At 52.2% G+C, this 20,698-nt stretch overlaps 1 pseudogene; it reads left to right on the forward strand.

The window, feature by feature from the left end:
* The first annotated feature begins 15,244 nt into the window (after positions 1–15,244).
* On the forward strand, positions 15,245–15,605 carry LOC101125343 (large ribosomal subunit protein eL31-like; annotated as a pseudogene).
* The last annotated feature ends 5,093 nt before the right edge of the window (positions 15,606–20,698 follow it).

Raw genomic sequence — 20,698 nt, forward strand, 5'->3', positions numbered from 1 at the left:
TATAGCCCCTCCCCATCGCTCGCATAACCACCTGAGCATCATGTCCTGACAGGTCCAGCTACTGCCTTCCAGTGACCTCTTTAGGCTCATCTCATGCTTCACCGTTGCCTCGCCAAACCAAGCTGCTGAGTTTCAGCAGCCTCTGCAGCAGAGGCCGAGCTCTGCATCCTGATCATCCTGATGGCCTCTTTAGGCCCAGCTCATTTCTCACAACGGCCACCTTAGGCCCAGCTTTTCCCTTTTGGTGGCCTCTCCAGGCCGAGAAATTCCTCAAGTCGGCCTCCCCCACCACAGTTGCTGCCTCCCGGCCTCTTCTCCAGTCCCAGTCCTCTCTCGCAGCTGTGTCTACAGGCCCAGCTCCTGCCTCCAAAGAGCCTCTTTTGACTCGGCTCCTACCCAGCTCCTGGCGGCCTTCGTAGGCCTGAAATCTCTTCCAGTCCAGCACTCCATACCCAGTCTCCCCTCACAGCGGCCTTCCCAGGCCCAGCTTTTGCCTCATAGCGGCCTTCCCCGGCCATTTTCTAGCCGGCCTCGCGGCAGCCTCAACAAGCCCAGCTACCGTCTCACACTGGCCTCTCTAGGCCCAGCTCAGGCGTCACAGTGGCGTCTCCAGGCCCAGCTCCCGCCCACCCCAACGGCGTCTCGCGGCTCAAGGCGTTCTCAAGACGGCCCTTCCAGGCCAAGTTCCTGCCTCCCGCCGATGGCCCGTGTGGGCCCAAAGCGTCCTGAAGTCGGCCTCGCCAGGCCCAGCTCCTGCCTGTCCTAGGCGCCTAGAGGCATGGCCTCTGCCTCCTCACAGTGGACCCCCCCGGACCCAACTCTTGCTTCAGCATGGCCACATCAGGCCAAGCTCCTGCCTTGCCTGTTGGCAGTCTCCACAGGCCCAGCTCTTGCCTCTCACCATCCTCTCCAGGTCCAGAACTGTTTCCAGCCGGCCTCTCCAGGCCCAGCTCTCCCTCCCGGCTGTGGCTGCCGGCCCAGCTCCTGCCTCGCAACAGCCACGTTCGGCCCAACTCCTGCCCAGCTCCTGGCAGCATTTGTAGGCCCCAGGCTCCTCTAAGTCAGGCCTTCCAGGCCCTGCCTTCGGCTCCCTGGCGGCCTGGAGAGGCCCAGCTCCTGCCTGACAGCGGCCTCTCCGGGCCCAGCTCGTCTCGCGTCGGCCTCCCCGGGACACATTTCCACCTGCCTTGCGGCAGCCCCGAAAGACCCAGCTCCTGCCTCCTGATGGCCTCTTTAGGCTCATCTCATGCCTCACTGCAGCCTCCCCCAGGCCAGGCTCCTGCCTTTCGGCGGCTTCCGCAGGTCCGGCTCCTGCGTCCTGACGGCCTCTTTAGGCCCAGCTCGTCCCTCACAATGGCCTCTTTCAAAGGCCCAGCTTTTCCTTCGTGGCGGCCTCTCCAGGCCCAAATTGGCAAGCCTCCCCTGTCCCAGTGGCTGCCTCCCGGCCTACTCTCCAGGCCCAGCACACTCTCGCGGCTGTACCTCCAGGCCCAGCCCCTGCCTGCAGACAGCTGCTTTTGACTCGGCTCGTGCCCAGCTCCTGGCGGCATTTGTAGGCCCGAAACCTCCTCCAGCACAGCTCTTCAGGCCCACCTGTGGCCTCGCAATGGCCTTCCCAGGCCCAGCTCTTGCCTCACGGCGGCCTTCCCCGGCTGTGTTCCTGCCAGCCTCCCGGCGGCCTCAAAAAGCCCGGCGCCTGCCTCACACTGGGGTCTCTAGGCCCAGCTCACGCCTGACGGTGGTCTCTCAAGGCCCAGCTCCCGCCCACCCCGACCGGCCCAAGGCTTTCTCAAGTTGGCCCATCCAGGGCCCAATTCCTGCCCCCCGCTGATGGCCTGTGCGGACCCAAAGTATCCTGAAGTCGGCCTCGCCGGGCCTAGCTCCTGCCTGTCATAGGCCCCTAGAGGCACGGCCTCTGCCTTCTAAAAGTGGAACCCCCCAGTCCCAGCTGTTGCCTCAGCGTGGCCACCTCAGCCGAAGCTCCTGCCTGCCTGTTGGCAGCCTCCATGGGCCAAGCTCTTGCCTCTCACCATCCTCTCCAGGCCCAGTACTGTTTCCAGCCGGCCTCTCCAGGCCCAGCTCTCCCTCTTGGCTGCGCCTGCCGGCCCAGCTCCTACCTTGCAAAAGCCACGTTCGGCCCAGCTCCTGCCCAGCTCCTGGCAGCCTTTGTAAACCCCAGGATCCTCTAAGTCAGGCCTTCCAGGCCCTGCCTTTGGCTCCCCGGTGGCATGGAGAGGCCCAGCTCCTGCCTGACAGCGGCCTCTCCAGGCCCAGCTCTTGCCTCACGTTGGCCTCCCTGGGCCACGTTTCCGCCTGCGTCGCGGCAGCCTCGACAAGCCCGGCTCCTGCCTCCCGATGGCATCTTTAATCTCATCTCGTGCCTCACCACGGCCTGCACCAGGCCACGCTCCTGCCTTTCGGTGGCCTCCGCGGGCCCGACTCTGGCGTCCCAATGGCCTCTTTAGGCCCAGCTCGTGCCTCGCCGCGGCCTCCTGAGGCCCACCTTTACCTGGCAGCCTCTCCAGTCCCAGGACTTCCTCGAGTCGGCCTCCGCCGGCCCAGTGGCCGCCTCCCGGCCTCCTGTCCGGGCTGAGATCCTTGCTCGCGGCTGCGCCCGGGGGCCCAGCTCCTGCCTCCGAACAGCCTCCTGTGACTCGGCTCCTGCCCAGCTCCCGGCGGCCTCCGTAGGCCCGAAGCGTCCTCCGATCCCTCTCTCCATGCCCGCCTCCTGCCTCGCGGCGGCCTTTCCAGGCCCAGCTCTCGCCTCCCGGCGGCCTTTCCCGGCCACGCTCGTGCTGGCTCTCCGGCAGCCTCCACGAGCCCGGCTCCTGCCTCACGCGGGCCCCTCCAGGCCCAGCTCGTGCCTCGCGGCGGCCTCTCCAGGCCCGTCTCCCGCCCAGCCCGATGGCGTCTCCCGGCCCAAGGCTCCCTTCCTCAACGTCGGCCCCTCTGGGCCCAGCTCCTGCCTCCCGCTGATGGCCTGTGCGGGCCCACCCGAGGCGGCCCGAAGCCGGCCCCTCCGGGCCCAGCTCCTGCCTCGGCTTGGCCGCCTCAGGCCCAGCCCCTGCCTGTGGGCAGCCTCTCTCCAGACCCGGCTCTCGCCTCCCGGCATCCTCTCCAGGCCCGGCTCTCCCTCCCGGCTGCGTCCACCGGCCCAAGTCCTGCCTCATGACAACCACGTTGGGCCCAGCTCCTGGCAGCCTTTGTCGGCCCCAGGCTTCCCTACATCAGGCCTTCCAGGCCCACCTTTGGCTTCGCGGCGGCCGGGAGAGACCCGGCTCCTGCCTGACAACGGCTTCTCCCGGCCCAGCGGTGGCCTCACATCGGCCTCCCCAGGCCACGTTTGCGCCTGCCTCGCGGCAGCCCCGGCAGGCCCGGCTCCCGCCTGCCCGGGGCCTCTTCAAGAGGCTCGTCTCGTGCCTCACCGCGGCCTCCGCAGGCCCCGCTCCTGCCTCACGGCAGCCTCCACAGGCCCAGCTCCTGCGGTCCCCATGGCCTGCGCAGGCCCGGCTCGTGCCTCGCCGCGGCCTCCTGAGGCCCAGCTTTGCCCTTCTGGCGGTCCCTCCAGGCCCAGGACTTCCTCGAGTCGGCCTCCGCCGGCCCAGTGGCCGCCTCCCGGCCTCCTGTCCGGGCCCAGCTCCTTGCTCGCGGCTGCGCCCGCGGGCCCAGCTCCTGCCTCCGGACATCCTCCTGTGACTCGGCTCCTGCCCAGCTCCCGGCGGCCTCCGTAGGCCAGAAGCCTCCTCCGGTCCAGCTCTGCAGGCCTGCCTCCTGGCTCGCGGCGGCCTTTCCAGGCCCAGCTCTCCCCTCCGGGCGGCCTTCCCCGGCCACACTCGTGCCGGCTTCCCGGCAGCCACCACGACCCTGTCTCCTGCCTCACACGGGCCCCTCCATGCCCAGCTTGTGCCTCGCGGCGGCCTCTCCAGGCCCGTCTCCCGCCCAGCCCGACGGCGTCTCCCGGCCCAAGGCTCCCTTCCTGAACGTCGACCCGTGTGGCCCGAGCTCCTGCCTCCCGGTGATGGCCTGTGCAGGCCCACCCGAGGCGGCCCGAAGTCGGCCTTGCCAGGACCAGCTCCTGCCTGGCGTAGGCCCCTGGGGGCACGGCCTCTGCCCCACAGTGGCCCCTCCGGGCCCAGCTCGTGCGTCGGCTTGGCCGCCTCAGGCCCAGCTCCTGCCTGTGGGCGGCCTCTCTGCAGACCCGGCTCTCGCCTCCCGGCATCCTCTCCAGGCCCAGAACTGTTTCCAGTGGGCCTCTCCAGGCCCGGCTCTCCCTCCCGGCCGCGTCCACCGGCCCAAGTCCTGCCTCACGACAACCACGTTGGGCCCAGCTCCTGCCCAGCTCCTGGCAGCCTTTGTCGGCCCCAGGCTTCCCTACGTCAGGCCTTCCAGGCCCACCTTCGGCTTCCCGGCGGCCGGGAGAAACCCGGCTCCTGCCTGACAACGGCCTCCCCCGGCCCAGCGGTGGCCTCACGTCTACCTCTCCAGGCCACGTTTGCGCCTGCCTCGCGGCAGCCCCGGCAGACCCGGCTCCCGCCTGCCCGGGGCATCTTCAAGAGGCTCGTCTCGTGCCTCGCCGCGTCCTCCGCAGGCCCCGCTCCTGCCTCATGGCAGCCTCTACAGGCTCGGTTCCTGCGTCCCCACAGACTGCTCAGGCCCGGCTCATGCCTCACCGCGGCCTCCTGAGGCCCAGCTTTGCCCTTCTGGCGGCCTCTCCAGGCCCAGGACTTCCTCGAGTCGGCCTCCGCCGGCCCAGTGGCCACCTCCCAGCCTCCTGTCCAGGCCCAGCTCCTTGCTCACGGCTGCGCCCGCGGCCCCAGCTCCTGCCTCCGAACATCCTCCTGTGACTCGGCTCCTGCCCAGCTCCCGGCGGCCTCCGTAGGCCCGAAGCGTCCTCCGATCCCTCTCTCCATGCCCGCCTACTGCCTCGCGGCGGGCTTTCCAGGCCCAGCTCTCGCCTCCCGGCAGCCTTCCCCGGCCACGCTCGTGCCGGCTTCCCGGCAGCCTCCACGAGCCCGGCTCCTGCCTCACGCGGGCCCCTCCAGGCCCAGCTCGTGCCTCGTGGCGGCCTCTCCAGGCCCATCTCCCGCCCAGCCCGACGGCGTCTCCCGGCCCAAGGCTCCCTTCCTCAACGTCTGCCCCTCTGGGCCCAGCTCCTGCCTCTCGCTGATGACCTGTGCGGGCCCACCCGAGGCGGCCCGAAGTCGGCCTCGCCAGGCCCAGCTCCTGCCTGGCGTAGGCCCCTGGGGGCACGGCCTCTGCCCCACAGTGGCCCCTCCAGGCCGAGCTCGTGCCTCGGCTTGGCCGCCTCAGGCCCAGCTCCTGCCTGTGGGCGGCCTCTCTCCAGACCCGGCTCTCGCCTCCCGGCATCCTCTCCAGGCCCAGAACTGTTTCCAGTTGCTAGACCATTTTTGTGCCTGCCTCGTTGCAGCATCTCCAAGCCCAGCTTTTGCTTTTCTGCAGTTTCTTGAGGCCGAACTCCATTTTTCGAATGGGTTATTTAGGCCCAGCTCTTGCGTTTGCATTGTTCTTCCAGGCCCAGAACTTTCTCACGTCATCGTCACCAGGCCTAGCTTCTGCGTCTGGTCGGCCTTTTAAGGCCCAACTTTTGCCTCATAAACTCAGCTCCTGTTTAATGGCAGCCTCCCAGGTCCCAACTTCTGCCTTGGTGCTCTTTTTAAGTCCATAATTTTTTCCAGTCGACCTCTCCAGGCCCAACTTGTACCTCTGAGTGTTCTCTAGGATCTCAGCTTCTGCCTAACAATGACCTCTTTAGACTCAGCTCATTTTCACTGCCACATCTTCAAGCCATTCTCCTGCCTCTTGGCAACCTCTAGTGGCCCAGCTTCTGCCTCACAGCAGCCTCTCCATGCATGCCTAGCTCCTGCCTCTTCAGGGAACTTACAGGCCTAAAACTTTCTTAATTTGGGCTTCTCAGGCCCAGCTCCTGCCTTCTGTTGGCCTCTACAGGCCTGGCATCATCCTTTCAACAGCCTCTTTAGGCCCGGCCTCTCCAGGACCAAAACATCCTTAAGTCAACCTCACCAGGCCCGGCTCCTGTGTCCTGCGGCCTCAAGAGGCCGAGCTTTTGCCTGCCAATGGCCTCTCTAGCCCCAGCTTCTGCCTTTCACCGGTCTCTCCAGGCTTAGCTCCTTTCTCTTCACGGCCTCTGCAGGCCTAAAACTTCCTCAATTTGGCATCTCCAGGCCCAGCTCCTGCCTCCAGGCCGCCTCTGCAGGCCTATCTCAAGCCTTACAACAGCCTCTTTACCCCCAGCTCCTTTCTCCGACTTGTCTCTCCAGGCCTAGAACTTCCTCATGTTTACCTCACCAGGCCCACCTCCTGCCTTCCAGTAGCGTCTACAAGTTTGGCTCCTGCCTCCCATGGATCTCTCCAGGCCCCAAACTTTCTCAAGTCAACCTTACCAGGCCCGGCTTCTCCCTTTCATCAGCCTTCCAAAGGCCAGCTTTTGCTTCATGTCTGCCTTCCGAGTCCCAGCTCCTGTTTTATGGCAGCCTCCTGACGCCCAGCTCCTGCCTCCTAGTGGCCTCTTTTGGCCCAACTCTTTCCTCACCAGGGCCTTCCAGACCACGTTCCTGCCTTTTAGCCACTACAGGCCCAGCTTTGCGTCCTTTCAAGAGTCCTGCCTCACAGTGGCCTCCCAAGGGCAACTTTCTGCCTCATGTCAGCCTCTTGTGCCCTGGTCCTGCTTCCTGGTAGACTCTGCAGGCCCTGCTCCTGCCTTACGTTGCCCCTTTTATAAAGATCCAGTTCCTGCCTCCTGGCTGCCTCTATGAGCCCAAATCCTGCCTAACAACAACCTGTTTTTGCCCAGCTCCTGCTTCCTGGCAGCCTCCTTAGGCCAAAAATTTCCTTCAGTTGACCTCTCCAGGCCCAGCTCCTGCCTCTCAGCACCCTCTTTAGGCCCAGCTCCTGCCTTAATAAATTTGAATAAATTATTATTATGTGATTATTATGTGAAACATTTTTTCTTCAAAAGGTAATGAAAATTGAGGTAAAGTATAAAAGTCTAGCATATAAATTCCTCTATCGTCACCCTTCGTATTAGTCACAGTTCTCTAAAGGAGCAGAACTATTAGAATAGATGTATATATATAAGGGAGTTTCTTAAGGGGTATTAACTCACAGGATCACAAGGTTCCACAATAGGCTGTCTGCAAGCTGAGGAGCAAGGAAGCCATTCTGAGTCCCAAACCTGAAGAACTTGGAGTCTGATGTTCTAGGGCAGGAACCATCCAGCATGGGAGAAAGATGTAGGCTCGGAGGCTAAGCCGGTCTCACCTCTTTATGTTCCTCTGCCTCATTTTTATTTTTGCCACACTGGCAGCTGATTAGATTGTGCCCACCTAGTTTAAGGGTGGGTCTGCCTTTCCCAGCCCCCTGACTCAAATGTTAATCTCCTTTGGCAACACCCTCACATACACACCCAGGAACAATACTTTGCATCCTTCAGTCCAATCGAGTTGACAGTCAATATTAACCATCACAAGTTCACCCCTTGTCAACTTTAACCCATACACATCTTCTGAAATTATACATAATCTTCAAATAAAGACAATAATAAGGTCATAATTATGCCTAAGATAATAATACAAGTATTCTTCATACAACTGGAAATGCACCAATCCTGAACCCAAATGCTCTTACATAAAACTAACACTTAGATGCTTATATGAAGTCAATATATGTTATTCGCACAATAAAGGAAAAAGGAAATGAAATATATTCTTAGTACAAGCGTATATATGCACAAACATGTTTTTAACAGAAGGAGGAAATACTCATGACAATTACAGTCCTCGTTTGTGTAGGTGGTCACATGGTCATAGCTGGTATTGATGACTGCCTTTATCTATTACCCATTCTGTATTCTTTTTGCCTTCAGAAAGCATTTCAGCAGGTTTTTTCCTGGAGTGACCCAAGCCTTCATTCCTGAAGGGTCTGGGCCATTTGTAGTCCTGCCTGGGTTGGGCTGTTATAGTTTCCCATTGACCTTAATCACAGGGCATCTCCTGTATTCCATGCATATTCTTCCTTACCTCCATTGTGGAGTAGTAGACTGATTTCATCTTGATAGTCTGGGTCAATCATCCCAGAAGGTTGTAACTCCCTTCTTAGCCTGTTGATTTAAAAGTGGCAGGACCCCAAAGTGTCCAGGTGGCAATCTTAACTTCCAGTTTAATGGAATCGTTGTTGTGTCTCCTGGTGGCAGCTTTCTTCCCTCTGGATCTAAGACCTCTAGACCAGCATAATGTCATGTTGTGGGAACAGGAAGCCAAAATTTTCTAGTGGATCACTAGGGGTGATGGTGAGTGATGCCACTTCCACTTTCACCCCTTGATTCCTGGACCTGTGAATCCTGGCTATGGGATAAACAGTACCATATATTGGATGCTGATTCAGAGCAGACATGGCCTTCTGGAGAAATTTGCCCCAGCCCCGCAGAGTATTATCACCTAGTTGGCATTGTAATTGTGACTTCAAAAGGCCATTCCACCATTCTATCAATCCAGCTGCTTCGGGATGGTGGGGAACATGGTGGGATCAGTGAATTCCAAGAGCATGAGCCCACTGTCACACTTTAGCTGTAAAGTGAGTGCCTTGGTCAGAGGCAATGCTGTGTGGAATACCATGACGGTGGATAAGGCATTCCGTGAATCCACAGATGGTAGTCTTAGCAGAAGCATTGCGTGTAGGATAGGCAAACTCATATCTGGAGTGTCTATTCCAGGGAGGAGAAACCTCTGCCCTTTCCATGATGGACGAAGTCCAATATAATCAATCTGCCACCATGTAGCTGTGTGATCACCCAAGGAATGATGCCATATCAAGGGCTCAGTGTTGGGCACTGCTGCTGGAAAATTGGGCACTCAGCAGTGGCTGTAGCCAGGTCTGCCTTGGTGAGTGAAAGTCCATGTTGCTGAGAAAGTCCATCCCTGCCACCATGGCCACTTTGTTTATGAGCCCATTGGGCGATGGCAGTGGTGACTGGGGAAAAGGCTGAGTGGTGTCTACAGAATGAGGTACCCTGTCCACTTGATTATTAAAATCCTCCTCCGCTGAGGTCACCCTTTGGTGAGCACTCACATGAGATACAAATATCTTGACTGTTTCTGACCACTCAGAGAGGTCCATCCACATACTTCCCCAAATTTCTTTGTCACCAGTTTTCCAATCATGCTTCTTCCAAGTCCCTGGCCATAGAGCCAAACCATTGGCTACAGCCCATGAGTCAGTATATAATCGCACACCTGGCCATTTCTCCTTCCATGCAAAGTGCACAACCAGGTGCACTGCTTGAAGTTCTGTCCACTGGAAAGATTTTTCTTCACTGCTGTCCATGAGGGATGTCCCAGAAAGGGGCTGTAGTGCTGCAGCTGTCCATTTTTGGGTGGTGCCTGCATATCGTGCAGAACCACCTGTGAACCAGCCCCTAGTCTTCTCTTCCTCTGTCAACTGATCATAGGGAACTCCCCATGAGGCCATCATTGCAGGCTGGGGAAGAGAAGATAGGGTGGCAGGAGTGGAGACCACGAGCATTTGAGCCACTTCCTCATGTAACTTACTTGTGCCTTCAGGACCAGCTGGAGCCCGATCACATATATACCACCTCCATCTGATGATGGAATGCTGCTGTGCACGACCCACTTTATGGCTAGGTGGGTCAGAAAACACCAGTTCATGACAGGTAGTTCAGGTCTCATGGTGACTTGATGACCCATAGTCAAATGTTCAGTTTCCACCAAAGCCCAGTAATAAGCGAAGAGCTGTCTCTCAAAAGGAGAGTAGTTATATGCAGAAGATGGCAGGGCCTTGCTCCAAAATCCTAGAGGCCTATGGGGGTCTGCCAGAGGCTGCAAACACCATCCCTATCTGCCACTGACACCTCAAGCACCACTGGGTCCGCTGGGTCATATGGCCCAAGTGGCAGAGCAGCTTGCACAGTGGACTGGACCTGTTGCAGAGCCTTCTCCTGTTCTGGACCCCACTTCTGGTACCAAAATGTGTATTAGGGTCCAGGGTCCACAAAAGGGACAGAACTAATAGAATATATATATATATGAATTTATTACGGGGTATTAACTCAATCACAAGGTCCCATCACAGGCCATCTGCAAGCTGAGGAGCAAGGAAGCCAGTTTGAGTTCCAGAGCTGAAGAACTTGGAGTCTGATGTTTGAAGGCAGGAACCATCCAGCACAGGAGAAAGATGTAGGCTCAGAGGCTAAGCCAGTCTAATCTCTTCACGTTCTTCTGCCTACTTTTTATTGTGGCCTCGCTGGCAGCTGATTAGATGGTGCCCACCTGAATTGAGGGTAGGTCTGCGTCTCCCAGTCCACTGACTCAAATGTTAATCTCCTTTGGCAACACCCTCACAGACACACCCAAGAACAATACTTTGCATCCTTCAATCAAGTTGACACTCTATTAACCATCACACCCCTCCTCCTTTCCCCAATTCCCACGACAAAAGCATAATAATTTGTCCAAAGAGTCCTACACTTAGTCCTTCTCTGAACAAAATGCCGGGTGGTTGTAGGCTGAGTGTCACTCCTTTGTCACGTCTCCTCAGTTTTTTTTATTTTTGAGACAGGGTTTCCCTCTTGCCCAGGCTGGAGTGCAGTGACACAATCCTAGCTCACTCTAGCCTTCAATCCTGGGTTCCAAATGATCCTCCCCCTTCCGCCTCCTGAGTAGCTGGGACTACAGCTACTTAACCACTATGAACCACTTCTAGCTCATTTTTAAATTTTTTATAGATATGGGGTCTCACTAGATTGCTCAGGCTGATGTGGAACTCCTGGCCTCAAGCGATCTGCCCACCACAACCTGGTTCAAGCGATTCTCCTGCCTCTGCCTCCCAAGTAGCTGGGATTACAAGTGCACACAACCATGCCCAGCTAACTTTTGTATTTTTAGTAGAGATGGGGTTTCACCATGTTAGCCAGGATGGTCTCGATCTCCTGACCTCGGCCTCCCAAAGTGCTGGAATTACAGACATGACAGTGGTTTAATTGCCCATTTTAATTTTCAATTAACCTGAGAGTTTGAGAGTGATAAAGAATGTGATAAGTCCATCGAATATGCTGGTTCTTTGCTCATTGTTGCTCGGCATGGGCTGTGGATTGAGTGTCTTGATCTGGGAAAATGTAACTGAGAGTGCCAAACCAATATGGCTATCAAAGCCAAACAGACCAGGTGTGATCACTCATGCCTGTAATCCCAGCACTTTGGAAAGCTGAGGCAGGAGGATCACTTGAGCCCAGGAATTTGAGACCAGCCTGGGCAACATAGTGAGACCCCATTTCTACAAAAAAATTAAAAAATTAGCCAGGCTTGGTGGCATGCACCGGTAGTGCCAGCTACTCAAGAGGCTGAAGTGGGAGGATCGCCTGAGCCTCTGAAGTTGAGGCTGCAGTAAGCTGTGATTGCACCTCTGTACTCCTGCCTGGGCAACAGGTGATACCCTGCCTGTAAAAACTAAAAATAATTAAAAAATAAAAACAAAGCCAAACTCAGAGTATGCATGCAGACCTGTTGGTGTCCATTTAATTTCTCTTGGAAAAATGGGTAAAGGGCCAGTATCATCTACTTGCCAGCTGTGGGCTGGACTTCCTCCCCAGGAAATACTCCCAGACCTAACTGCAAACATAACCTTTTCTGTTGGTAAACAGAGCAATGTTTAGTAAACATTTGAACTTCTGCAGGGAAAGTACTACATGGTGCTCAGCCCCTCACTTCATGGCACGAGTGCCCCAGGCCCACTTATTTTATGGACCCACATTGCTACTTTATGAGATTGAAGTAGGGCAGGTGCAGTTGCTCAAGCCTGTAATCCCAGTACTTTGGGAAGCTGAGGCAGTAGAATTGCTTGAGGTCAGGAGTTTGAGACCAGCCTGGGCAACATAGGGAGACCCCATCTCTACTAAAAAAAAAAAATTAGCTGGGTGTGGTGGCACATGCCTGTGGTCCCAGCTACTTGGGAGCCTGAGATGGGAGGATCTACTTGAATTTGGAAGATTGAAGCTGCAGTGAGCTGTGATGATGCTACTGCACTCCAGCCTGGGCAACAGAGCAAGACCCTGCCTCAAAAATAAAATGAACTAAGGGGCCAGGTGCAGTGGCTCATGCCTGTAATCCCAGTATTTTGGGAGGCCGAGGCAGGTAGATCGTTTGAGGTAAGGAGTTTGAGACCAGCCTGGCCAACATGATGAAACCTTGTCTCCACTAAAATACAAAAGTTAGCAGGATGTGGTGGTGCATGCCTGCAATCCCAACTATTCAGGAGGCTGAGCCAGGAGAATCACTTGAACCCAGGAGGCGGAGGTTGCAGTGAGCCAAGATTGCTCCATTGCACTCCAGCCTAAGTGACAGAGTGAGACTCCATCTCATAACAAAATAAACTAGGTATTCACTTGTTGATTGTGGCCACCTTCAGACCCTGGCATAAGGCTTCTTTTGGTGTGCATTGACATGCCCTGCTTTGATTTGCCTTTTATTTTATTTATTTTATATATATTTTCAGAGACGGGTTTTGTTCTGTTCCCCAGGCTGGAGTGCAGTGGTACAATCATAGCTCACTGCAGCCTCAACCTCCTGGACTCAAGCAATTCTCCTCCCTCAGCTCCCCAAGTACCTGGGACCACAGGCGTGTGCGACTATACCTGGCTAATTTTTTTTTTTTAATTTTGTAGAGATGGGGTCCTGCTATGTTGCCCAGGCTTGTCTCCAACTCCTGGCCTCAAGCAATCTTCCCATCTTGGTCTCTCAGAGTGCTGAGACTATAGGCATGAGCCACTGCACCTGGTCTCACTTGCCTTTTAAATTCCCATGGAGGTTTCCCAAGGGCAGTAGTCCACAAGGGGATGCATTGTATTCTCCAGTAATGTAAGAACCCACTTAAGCCACATTGCAAGTCCACTGACAAGTGTCAATCTGCAGCCAACCAATGGGTCCTTTATCTGTGTCCAGTTCATCAGTTACTGCGCTGAATATAGCCCCTGGGTCAGCTTGTGTTTGCCAATCTCCTGGACTCAGGTAGCAGCTCTCCATGTTGATCTATGGCCTGTGATTCTGAAACTGTAATCTGTGGGCCAGCCAGTTGCCTGGAATCCTCTGGCAATTGGTTGAACAGAGGGGTACATATGGCAATAGTAGCAGGCAGGTCCCTAGACATCTCTAGAGTAAGTCCTAGGAGGAGAGGCTATTTGTTCCTAAATATATTTATTTTTTTAAAAAATTTTAATTTTTTTTTTTTTTTGAGACAGAGTCACACTCTGTCACCTCAGCTCGAGTGCAGTGGCATGATCTTGGCTCACTGCAACCTCTGCCTCCTGGGTTCAAGTGATTCTCATGCCTCAGTCTTCTGAGTAGCTGGGATTACAGGCGTGTACCACCATGCTCACCTAACTTCTGTATTTTGTTAGAGATAGGGTTCCACCATGTTGGCCAGGCTGGTCTTAAACTCCTGACCTCAGGTGATCTTCCCGCTTTGGCCTCCCAAAGTGCTGGGATTACAGGCGTGAGCCACAATACATGGCCGATGTTTGTTTGTTTATCCATTTATTTGAGACCGACTCTGTCACCCAGGTTGGAGTGCAGTGGCATGATCTCGGCTCACTGCAACCGTCGTCTCCTGGGTTCAAGCGATTATCTTGCCTCAGCCTCCCAAGTAGCTGAGATTACAGGTGCATGCCACCATACCTGGCTAATTTTTTGTATTTTTAGTAGAGACAGGGTTTCACCATGTTGGCCAGGCTGGTTTCGAACTCCTGACCTCAAGTTATCTGCCTGCCTTGGCCTCCCAAAGTGCTGGGATTACAGGCATGAGCCGCTGCACCTGGCCAATGTTTATTTATTTATTTTTTAGAGACAAGGCCTCCCTCTGTTGCCCAGGCTGGAGTGCAATGAGGCAGTCATGGCTCACTGCAGGCTCAACCTCCTGCTTGCCTCAAGTGGGATCCTCCTGCCTCAGCCTCCTGAGTAGCTAGGACCACAGACATGTGCCACCACGCCTGGCTAAGTTTTTTTATTTCCTTAATTCTCTTATTTTCTTCAAGATGGGGTCTCGCTCTGTTGCCCAGGCTTGTCTCAAACTCCTAGCCTCAAATGATCCTCTCATCTCAGCCTCCCAAGTTGTTGGGATTACAGGCATGAGTCATCACGCCTAGCAAGCAGCTATAGGCTTTTGCTAGAGAATCAGCTGCCATGAGTGTGGGTGGCCAACACTTCTCATGTTATTTTAGTGGTGGGATCATATTCTAATAGAATACTTTGGGCTACAATTTTCTGCAGACCTAAGAAGCTGTTCCAGCCAATCAAAGATGATCCCTTTTCTGGATGATTTTATATACTGAGGCCGAGTAAGGAATATGAGTCTCCAAAAGCCACATAGGCCCACTAGGCATTTAGCTTCTTGTTTACTCTGAGGGGTGGGGAGAGACATTGTATTCCAAGTTGTCTGCATGTGGTAGGTCATAGGTCACTGAAAGCCATGTAATTCTTCCCGAATTGCAGTCTGTGTGGATCTTGGATTTTTGCAATTCATTAACCATCCCTAATCTGATTATGAGCTTAATAAAGTTGTTTTAGGCTGAGTGAGGTGACTCACGCTTGTAATCCCAGCACTTTGGGAGGCTGAGGCGAGAAGATCGCTTGAGCCCAGGAGTTTGACACCAGCCTGGGCAACATAGTGAGACTCCATCTCTAAATAAATAAATAAATAAATAAATAAATAAATATGATTGCTTTTAGCTTAACCCATAATCTCCCAGATAATCATATCATCAATATAGCATACTAGAATAATGTCCAGTTATATTAGCTCTATGTCTCACCTTACCAGCTTGTGACAGTATGCAAGAGAGTTCAAATATCTTTCAAGAGCACATGTATATTGTAGACTATCGCACATAAATGCAAATTATTATTGGCTGTCTAGCAACTGACATGGAGCAAAATTGACTAGCCAGATCAGCTGTGGAATACTAGTCACTTCACTTTCAGTTTGCTGTGTAAGTTGCATAGTCTGCACCATATTCCGGGCCTCTGAGTCTACTTGGGGTTGCTGTTTGGTTGAATCCCCTGTAGTCTACCATGAGTCTCTATGATCTGTCAGCCTCTCACACTGGCCACACCAGGGTGTCATACAGTGAGTTTGTGCATACTATTTGTATATACATTTTATTCGTAATATACCTGCATTAATATTTCATTAATGAGACCCGGCAGAATGGCTCCCGCAAAGAAGGGTGGCGAGAAGAAAAAGGGCCATTCTGCCATCGACGAGGTGGTGACTCGAGAATACACCATCAACATTCACAAGCGCATCCATGAAGTGGGCTTCAAGAAGCGTGCCCCTCGGGCACTCAAAGAAATTCAGAAATATGCCATGAAGGAGATGGGAACTCTAGACATGCACATTGATACCAGGCTCAACAAAGCTGTCTGGGCCAAAGGAATATCCCATACCATGTCTGTGTGTGGTTGTCCAGAAAATAGAATGAGGCTGAAGATTCACCAAATAAGCTCTATACTTTGGTTACCTATGTACCTGTTACTACTTTCAAAAATCTACAGTGTGGATGAGAACTAATCGCTGATTGTCAAATACATCATATAAAGTTATAAAATTGTCAAAAAAAATTTCCTTAATTAGGAAACAATTTCTTGTTGCTCTTCAGGTCTTTTTTTTTTTTTTTAAGAGACAGGGTCCCACTCTGTTACTCAGGCTGGAGCACAGTGGTGCGGTCATGGTTCACTGCAGTCTCAACCTCCCTGGGCTCACGCAGTCCTCCCTTTCAGTTCTTTTTTTTTTTTTTTTTTGAGACAGAGTCTCGCTCTGTCACCCCGGCTGGAGTACAATGTCACAATCTCGGCTCACTGCAACCTCCACCTCCCAGGTTCAAGCAATTCTCCTGCCTCAGCCTCCTGAGTAGCTGGGATTACAGGCATGCACCACCATGCCTGGCTAAGTTTTGTATTTTTAATAGACACAGGGTTTCACCATGTTGGTCAGGCTGGTCTCAGACTGCTGACCTCGTGATCTGCCCGCCTCAGCCTCCCAAAGTGCTGGCATTACAGCCATGAGCCACCGCGCCCAGCCTCACTTCAGCTCTTCAAGTAGCTGGGATTACAGGCGCCTGCCACCACACCCGGCTAATTTTTGTATTTTTTGTAGAGATGGGGTTTTGCCATGTTACCCAGGCTGGTCTTGAACTCCTGGCCTCAAGTGACCCTCCCTCCTCGGCCTCCCAAAGCGCGGGATTACATGCGTGAACCACTGTGCCTGGCCCAGGTCTCTGATACAGTTTCAGATGTACTATGTGAATTGGCTTGGGTAATGGTAAAGGCTCTCATTTTTGCATGTCCAATTGGAGAAAGATGTACATGTCATTCCTTATTTCATTTTACTCAGCAGGGAAAGAAATTTCCATTCAGACATTATTATCCATACCCTTATTAGCATTCAGATAAAGGAGACACTGTCACAATATACATTATACATTTTTTAAAAATGACACATTCCAACTTTGAACCAGACTTTACCTTTGATCCCTATCACAGTGGCTTCCCCATACAGCCCTGAATCAATTCTGCGGCCCTTAAGCTCATTAGTAGGCCTAGGCAATACTCTCCACTGTGTTCCTGTCACGGTAAACTTGAAAGAGTTTCTTCTCAATCTTCACCATTTCCCACACATGTTTGTGAAAGGCCTCAGGAACCCCACTGGGAGCTGGATCACGAGGTTCAGTCCTTCTTGTCGATCTTCTTTCACTATTACCACATTGATTCTTTTTTTGATAAGGAATGTCACTTAATTTTTAATTTTATTATTATTATTATTATTATTATTATTATTATTTTAGATGGCGTTTCACTCTATCACCCAGGCTGGAGTGCAGTGGCCTGATCTCGGCTCACTGCAACCTCCACCTCCTGGGTTCAAGCGATTCTCCTGCCTTAGCCTCCCAAGTAGCTGGGATTACAGGCGCCCGCCACCATGTCTGGCTCATTTTTGAATTTGTAGTAGAGATAGGGTTTCACTATGTTGGCCAGGCTGGTCTCGAACTCTTGACCTCAAGTGATCCTCCGGCCTCAGCTTCCCAAATTGCTGAGATTACAGGCATGAGCCACCATGCTCTGCCTTATTTTTTAATTTTGAAACCATCTCAATGTTAAAGAAAAATTTGCAAGTATGGAACAAGAGACTACTGACTTAATAGTAAAAGTGGGGGCTGGATGCGATGGCTCACACCTGTAATCCTAGCACTTTGGGAGGCTGAGGTGGGAGGATTGCTTGAGCCTGGGAGTTTGACACCAGCCTGGGCAACGGACACTGTTTCTACAAAGCATAAAATAAAGAGATTAGCTGGAAGTGGTGGCACGCATCTGTAGTCCCAGCTACTTGGGAGGCTGAGACAGGAGGATTGCTTGAACCCGACAGGTTGAGGCTGCACTGAGCTATGATTGTGCCACTGCACTCCAACCTGGGCAACAGAACAAGACCCTGTCTCAAAATGAATAAATAAAAAAACCAAACAAACGTGGGTATTTTGGCATTCAATGCTGTAGGTTCATTGGAAGAATTTTCTTTCTGAAACTTCTCTAAGCCTCAGAACTGTATATGCTAAGGAGTTTGAGGAGACTTCACGGTGGGAACCCCAGATTCCTAGAAAATTATCTCAAGGTTTTGTAGGTTCTTTGTCAATTTCCTTCTTTTTCATGCCATTTAAAAATTAACTGTCTAAGGATTTCCACATGATTAGAGCCTATATTTTTATCCCTTTTCTTGTTTTGGTTTTATTTCTTTTGTAAAGCCTTAACCTTAAAAAAAAAGTTTTGTTTAGATCTAATTAACATACATACAGTTAACTCAATTAAAAGTGTACACTTCAGTGGTTTTTAGTTTAATCACAGAATTGTGCAACCATCATCATAATTTTTTTTTTCTTGAGACAGAGTCTTGCTCTGTCGCCCAGGCTGGAGTGCAATGTCACGATCTTGGCTCACTGCAATATCCGCCTCCCAGGTTCAAGTGATTCTCGTGCCTCAGTCTCTCGAGTAACTGGGATTACAGGCAGGCACCACAACGCCTGGCTATTTTTTGTATTTTTAACACAGATGGAGTTTCACCATGTTGGCCAGGCTGGTGTCAAATTCCTGACCTCAAGTGATCCACCAGCCTCAGCCTCACAAACTAGTGGGATTACAGGCATGAGCCACTGCGCTCTGCCTGTTTTTGAATATTTTCATCACTCCCAAAAGAAACTCCCTGGCTATTACCACCTCCCAATTGCCTCTCACCCACCCTAGGCAACCCAACCACTAATCTGCTTTCTGTTCCATAGATGTGTCTATTCTGGACATTTCATAGATATGCAATCATCCAATACAGGGCCTTTTGTGACTGGCTTCTTTCACTTGGCATAATGTGTTCAACATTCATCTATGCTGTAGTATGCATTATTTCTTCATTCCTTTTCATGGCTGAATACCATTCTGCTTGTGAATTTGCTACATTTTGTTTTTCCATTAATCAGTTGATGAACATTTGAGTTGCTTCCACTTTTTGGCTATTATGATGCTGTTATAAACACTCCTGTACAACTTTTTGTTTGGAATTTTTGTTTGCAATTCTCTTGGATCTCCAGGAGTGGAATTGTGAGGTCAAATGGTAACTTTTTTTTTTTTTTTTGGCGACAAGGTCTGGCTCTGTCGCCCAGGCTGAAGTGCAGTGGAGTGATCTCAGCTCACTGCAACCTCTGCTTCCTGGGTTCAAGCCACGCACCTCAGCCTCCCAAGTAGCTGGGATTACAGGCACCGGCCACCAAACCCGGTTAATTTTTTGTATTTTTAATAGAGACGGGGTTTCGCCATGTTGGCAAGGCTGGTCTCAAACTCCTGACCTCAAGTGATCCACCCACCTTGGCCTCCCAAAGTGTTGGGATTAAAGGCATGAGCCACCACACGTGGCCAGTAACTTTTTATTTTTTTAAATAAAGCCATATGTCTTAGAACTTGTTCATTTATTTACGAGATGGGGTTCGCTATGTTTTCCAGAATGGTTTTTTTTTTTTTCAGACAGTCTCACTCTGTTGCCCAGGCTGGAGGGCAGTGGCGCAGTCTCGGCTCACTGCAACCTCTGCCTCCCAGGTTCAAGTGATTCTCCTGCCTCAGCCTCCTGAGTAGCTGGGATTACAGGTGCCCACAACCATGCCCAGCTAATTTTTTTATTTTTATTTTTTAGTAGAGACAGGGTTTTACCATGTTGGCCAGGCTGGTCTTGAACTCCTGGGCTCAAGCAATCCTCCTGCCTCAGCCTCCCACTGTTGGGATTACAGGCGTGAGCCAACACACCTGGCTTCAAATGATAACTCTATGTTTAACTTTTTGAGAAATTGCCAGATTGTTGTTTAAAAGTGGCTGCACCATGTAATCTTTTTTTAAAAAAAGAATTTTACAATCCAGCTGGACATGGTAGCTCACACGTATAATCCCCGCTCTTTGGGAAGCTGAGTAAGGAGGATTGCTTAAGGCCAGAAGCTCAAAACCAGCTTAGGCAACACAGTGAGACCTTGTCTCTATTTAAAAAGGTTTCTTTTTTTTTTTTTTTTTTTTACTGGACTCGGGCTCACACCTGTAATCCCAACAGTTTGGGAGGCCAAGGTGGGCAGATCACTTGAGGCCAGGAGTTCATGACCAGCCTGACCAACATGGCAAAACACCTTCTCTACTAAAAATACAAAAATTAGCGGGGCGTGGTGGCATGCGCCTGTAATCCCAGCTACTCAGGAGGCTGAGGCAGGAGAATCGCTTGAACCCGGGAGGCAGAGGTTGCAGTGAGCCAAGATCGTGCCACTGCACTCCAGCCTGGGCGACAGAGCGAGACTCCATCTCAAAACAAAAACAAAAATTTTTTTGAAATCCCATACAAGGCAGCTAGGATAAAAGATTTGAGGTTGCCTTTTTTACATTCTCCTACAGTCTCAATCACTAAGTCATATATGGTGCCATTGGTGGTGGGGCTCCTTTAATTACATTATCAGTCCTAGCCTGGTAAGGGACATCTCATTAGGAAGTTTGGTTCCATCGTTATATACACAATTCAATACTGCCTGCACTTGCAGATAATGTCACACCCATTTCAACAAGGAAGATAATTCAAATGGTGCAAGATAACAAAAGAGGGCAAGAATCATGGAAATAAGAGGGTATTCAGTGAAGGAACTGAGCCATTGTGTTGATTACAGGCTTCACCTGATAAACTTTTGTTAAAGATGGCTGGGTGCGGTGGCTCATGCCTGTAATCCCAGCACTTTGGGAGGTGGAAGTGAGCGGATCACTTGAGCCCAGGAGTTTGAGACCAGCCTGAGCAATTTGGGGGAAACCCCATTTCTGTGAAAAATATGAAAATTAGCTGGGCACGATGGTGCACATCTGTGGTCCCAGCTACTCAGGAGGCTGAGACAGGAGGATCACTTCAGCTTGGGAGGCCGAGTCTGCAGTGAGCCATGATCATGTGACTGCACTCCAGCTTGGGTGACAGAGCAAGACCTTGTCTCAAAAGCAAGAACAACAAAACTTTATTACCTTTAAAGCACCCTGTACTCCTCCCCCATCCCATTCCCCTAACACTTAACATGAAGTTTATACATCTTTTTCTCATGCTTCATGTCAGT

The sequence above is a fragment of the Gorilla gorilla genome, chromosome 6, assembly GCF_029281585.2.
Source record: "Gorilla gorilla gorilla isolate KB3781 chromosome 6, NHGRI_mGorGor1-v2.1_pri, whole genome shotgun sequence".
NCBI classification, from domain to species: domain Eukaryota; kingdom Metazoa; phylum Chordata; class Mammalia; order Primates; family Hominidae; genus Gorilla; species Gorilla gorilla.